The 5,751-nt window shown below is 33.9% G+C and overlaps 1 pseudogene; it reads left to right on the forward strand.

Moving 5' to 3' along the window:
• The first annotated feature begins 4,911 nt into the window (after positions 1–4,911).
• On the forward strand, positions 4,912–5,282 carry LOC117036689 (60S ribosomal protein L36a-like; annotated as a pseudogene).
• The last annotated feature ends 469 nt before the right edge of the window (positions 5,283–5,751 follow it).

Raw genomic sequence — 5,751 nt, forward strand, 5'->3', positions numbered from 1 at the left:
GTTTGACAATATTTTTCTATAAACATAAGAATTACTGTATATTATAAACATTTAAGTATAACTGATGTTGATACGGTCATTTCAGATTTACACAATGGGATTAGATCTTCAATCTCAGCATATTCTCACAATAGGGTCATATATATGACACCTATAAAGATGACATATAATAATAATCCCCATTTTAGAGATGAAGGAACAGAGGCTTGGGGAGGTGAGAATGTTTTCTACTTATAAAAGTAAGAGAACTATAATTATAGGTTGAAAACTAAGGAGTTATTAACAGGAGACGGAGTGGGCAGTACGCATCTTGGGTATCTGGAGAAAACACAAAATGATGGAGGGATAAGACATAATTGGTTATTATCTAGCTAGATGTTCTCAGTAGAAGATGATACTAAAAGGGGAAGCTGAGATAAGTTAACTCCAGCCCTTATTACCTATAGAACTTGGACTTCAGATGTTCAAGTATGTTGCTGGGCTCTGTCTAGGGAATGGAGACATCCCTCCCCAAACTCACCCAGGTAGCTCGCAGATTTGTGGGACGTGGGGCAAAGGGGGGTTGATAAGACTGTAGATGTCCCAAGGCATTCTGTCATATTAATGACAACAGTTTCCAACTCATATCCATGTAGGGTGCTATTCTGTTCTTTCCTCTATGACTTGTCTCCTACCTCCTCAGTCCACGTTCAGGCATTGGTGACTCCTCAGTCAGTACTGATTATTTCAAAGGAGGAGGATGCAGTAAATGTGGAGGGAAAAAAAGAAAAGAAGAGTTTTAACTTTCAAAAGTCTTGTTTTAGTCTCAAGATAAAAAGATTTAGCATAAAAGATCAATCAGATTCAGTTTTTCCTACCATTGAGGGGAGATGAAGATTTCATGAAATGGGAGAATGGTAAAGAGAAAACGTGGGGAGTACAAAACAAAGTTGGATAATGATGGATTCCAGCAAACAGGCTCTAAGTCCCTCACTAGGATGTCTCCACACTTGATCCCCCATATATGTTTAATCCCAGAGGACAGTGTAGAATACCCACAGAGTTTGGGATTTGCTTGAAAATGAGAAAATACAAAATTTTTATAAGTAGCTCTTAGGATCGAGCCAAGCCTTAAGTTTCCCTTAAGTTTCCAGAAAGTGAAGGAGCAGAAAAAAATATCATGAGACAGTGAATCAGGGAATATTTTACTCAGGTTAGCCTATTATCATGCAGGCCACTAAAGAGGATTTGCGTGCTGGTTTAGACAGAGGGTGAGTCAAAGTTCAGACATGGTAGGTAGGGAAAGGAGAGAAAAAAATTACGTTTAGTTAAGAGGCATTTTGTTCTGATTGATCAGTGAGGACAAAACAGTTCAGCTAATCATTTATGAGGAAAAGAATATGAATTTGAAAGGTCTGTGTTGCCCTTGTCACAGGTAGACAAGGAGGAATCCATGAGTCTTCTCTACATCATGTATGAAGAGATGGTTCTTTGCAATAAGCTGTTTCCTAGAACACAAAAGAGTAGGGGATGATTTTAACCTTTGCTGTTTTCTGGGATCACAGGGTTCGAGTAAAGTTTAACATTTTAAATAGACACACAGTAAACCAGGAAAATGGATCCAGTATGGACAACTCTAAGACTTAAACTTGGACTTTAAAATTGATGAAGAGGGCAGAGGAACTGCCACTACAGCAACATCCAGGAACAAAATCAAAATTCTTAGAAGAGCAAAATATTTACCTCATATTTCTTCTTATCAACATTCGCTACAAAAAGGCAAACGATACCCAAGTAAAGAGTGTGAGCCAAAGATTGTTTAACCATCAACATTTTATTTATAAAATAAAGTTTATTCTGTAAACAGTTTTGACCATGCAAGAGCTCAGAGAACATCGTGTTATTAAGTCTTTTGAAAGAATTACTAGACAATGAATTTTTGGTTAACTAAGAAGAGGGGATTGGAGGGCAGTCGGTGACCACAGGATGGCCACGGGGTTTGAAAATTAATCTGGGGAACGTAATTTGGTGGTTACCAGAGCGTAAGGGGGTTGGGGGATGGGAGATGAGGGTGAGGGGGATCAAATGTATGGTGATGGAAGGGGAGCTGACTCTGGGTGGTGAATACACAGTGTGATTTATGGATGATGTGATACAGAATTGCACACCTGAAATCTATGTAATTTTACTAACAATTGTCACCCCAATAAATTAAAAATAAATTAATAATAAAAAAAAGAAGTAACTAGGTAAATAGTGGCAAAATTACTGGAAACAAGTATTGAATATATTTACCTGTAGAATTTAGACAAAAACAAATACAGAGATTGAGATGTCAGAATGAAATACATGTTATATGCCTTTACTATGTAGAAATTATGTAACAAAAAATTGGATATGCAAGGGAGAAAAGAGATAAAAAAATTAAATAAACTCATTGTCTCATTTAATTTCTTAAAAGTAAACACTGTTAGAAACTAGAGTCATGTGAGAGAGAAGAGGGAAGAGATTGAAAAGGAAGAGGAAATAACTTATTTTTTAATCATTATTCATGGTAGGAAACTTAGAGATGTAGTTAAAAGAAGTGCTTTACTAAGGGTCTAATATAAATTATGATAAAGGTTACAACTAAAGAAAAATTACATAATTTGAATAACAGAAAAATTACAGATTAAAAGCAAAGAAAATAAAATTTATAATAAAAGATTATTTTTAAAACTACAAAGAAAATGCAATACAAATAGCATAGTGGAACAAAGACAACATAATTTTTATGTCAATAACTCACCTATTAAAGGCTTAACTTAGCTTTTTAAAATAAGAGAACTTTTAAGATGGATTATACAACCCAATTCTATGCTCTATGGCACACGCTATTCTAAAACAAAATACTAAAGTAAGGCTAAAAATAAAAGAATTAAGGGTAGACCAGAAAATACAAACAAAAATAAATCAGAGACTCCAGCCAAACAGTATTAAAAAAGAAAACCTAATAGTGCTGAAGTATGTAACTCACAATGGGCATATTACAGTTATGAATATCTGTGCACCAAACATTCATAAAACATAAATTACAGGTGATAGAAGCAGAACTAGACATAAAAACACTAGTGGGAGACATTAATTTAACTCTCTTGGTCCATGTCAGATCAAGTGAATAAAAATAATTAAGTATATAGAATATTGAAATAACATAAATAATAAGGTAGAGCTAATTGATAAAGTAATTCTGTACCTTATTAATTTTGAAGAAGCCTTGGAATATTTGGAAAATTGGCCATATATTGGACCACCACAAAGTTCTTAATCGATTCTGAATTAAAAATAACTAGGAATCTTAGATACAACCTTCTCTAATCGCTATGCTATAAAATGACAACAAAAAGGCTCTTTTACTTGGAATTCATAACATTTTCTTAAAGTCTAGGTTCAAGAGGAAATAAAAAATGAAATTGCATTGTATGTAGAAAAATGTAAAAAAAAGCCACTTCAGATTCTATGAGATGCAGTTAAAACAGCATTTAGAAAAAAATTCATAATCTTAAAATACTTATATCAGTAAAAAAAAAATGGAGTCATGAATAGATACCTAACTCAAACATGTAGAAAATGGAAAATGAAATAAGCTGAAGGAAAGCAGAAGTGGGATAGACTGAATATTGGCCCCACTTTTAGAGCTCTCCCTGCATATATCTTCTGCCTCTTGACTTTGTACTCTGTGCCATGTGAATTTCTTTGGAATAAGGGATGTCAGTAGCTACGATGCAAGTAGAGGCTTGCAATGCGCTTGTGCAGTAGAGCAAGCACTCTTGTGTTTCTACTATTGCCATGAGAATAACATGCGTCAACTAGCTTGCTGAGTCTAAGAGGAGGATGAGAGACACGTAGAAGAGAGCTACACAAGCACGCATGCACAGCATGGAACAGCATAGGTTCAGTCATCAAAGCCTGGGGAGGAACTGCCCCAGCCAACGCTGAAATTCAAGAATCAAAGAGTGCCATGGAGATTTGGGGGTTGTTTGCTATATGGCATTACTATGATAACATAAATTAATTAATTAAAAATAGAATAATGGTACATTTTATTTATAAGTTTTTAATTTAAAAATTTGTTTTGCCTTTATGTTTTCTATGTTTCAAAATTAATAAACTGTTAATCTCATCAAGAAGAAGAGACGGAGAGAGAGAGAACTCTCAATAGCAAAAGTAAGAAATGTTAAAGGGGAAGGGGAATAGTCTCAGGAACAGAGGAAATTGAAAGCTCAGTAAAATCATTTTGCTCTAATATCTGAATAAATTTGAAAACCAGTAGGAAATGTTTTATTTTCAATAATACAAAATATTCCAAAACTTATCTCAGATGAAATAGAAAATTTAAACAGACTGATTCCATAAGAGAGTTAGCCACTTTCAGAAAACACCAGGCCCAGATATATCTATTTAATATCATTTATCACTTTGATACATTTAAGGAGAAAAGTAATGATCATATCTAAGCCTTTGAAAAGGCATTTGATAAAGGTCAATATTCATTTTGTATAGTAAAACAAGAAACCAGATAAGAATTGATGCAAGTTTCTTTAAAGGATAATCACATCTATATGCCTATTTTTGTTTATATCTATCTCAGCCCCAAAGCCACATTTTACTTACTATGGAAATAAATTTCCTTTCTTATGCACAAAAAACCACCAGACAGAATATATAAAAGAAGAAAAGAATTTTTTTTACCAAAGAAATATTAGTAGAAAAAATAAATAACTAAAAATAAATCTAATAGGAAATGTACAGTGTATTTATGAAGAACATATTTAAAACTCCTGAAGGATATAAAAAAAAAGGACTGAAAAAATGGAAAGACAGACTATGTTCTCAGTAGGACACTCTAATTCACAAATATATCCGGACTTCCCGTGTTAATTAACTTTTATGATGCCAATAAAAATACCATTAAAAAATAAAGCTAGAGCTTTTGTTGCCGATAGCGCTCTCGCAAACGTGGGGAACGTTCCTAAAACCCGCTGGACTTTCTGGAAGAATTGTGGCAAGCACCAGCTCCACAAAGTGACACAGTACAAGAAGGGCATGGGTGCTCTGTCTGTGCAGGGAAAGGGGCGCTATGACAGAAGGCAGAGTGTTATGATGGACAGACTAAGCCTATTTTCTGCAAAAAGGCTAAAACTACAAAGAAGATTGTCCTGAGTCTTGAATGTGTTAGGCCCAAGAGCAGATCTATTAAGAGATGCGAGCATTTTGAACTGGGAGGAGATAAGAAGAGAAAGGGCCAAGGGATCCAGTTCTAAGCTTAATATTTTTATCACAAAGACAATAAAATCTTGAGCATAAAAAAATAAAATAAAATAATAAAGTAAAAGAAAGCTAGAAAAGCTGATACCAGTTAATATGGAGGAAAACAAAAGATAACCAAGGAAAATTTTAATGAAAAGGGCTTTGAGAGTGAACTAAGCCCTTCATATATGAAAAAAAAAATCATTAAAATGTTCTGATACTTATGAATAATAGGGAAACAAACCAGTTGGATAGAATTTCAGAAATAGATCTAAGTGCATATACAAATATATTATATAATAAAGACGGTGTCTTAAATCTATGAGAAATAGGTCAAAAGTTCCTTAAAGGAGGATCCATATGGCACGTCATATACCATACAAAATTTGAAAAGGATCAAAGATTTGGAGGTTACAATATGCAATAGTAAAAATAGTAGAAGAAAACATGGATTAATTCCATTATTAGCTTCAAGAGAGGAAG

This window comes from Rhinolophus ferrumequinum, chromosome 17, assembly GCF_004115265.2.
Source record: "Rhinolophus ferrumequinum isolate MPI-CBG mRhiFer1 chromosome 17, mRhiFer1_v1.p, whole genome shotgun sequence".
Taxonomy (NCBI): Eukaryota; Metazoa; Chordata; class Mammalia; order Chiroptera; family Rhinolophidae; genus Rhinolophus; species Rhinolophus ferrumequinum.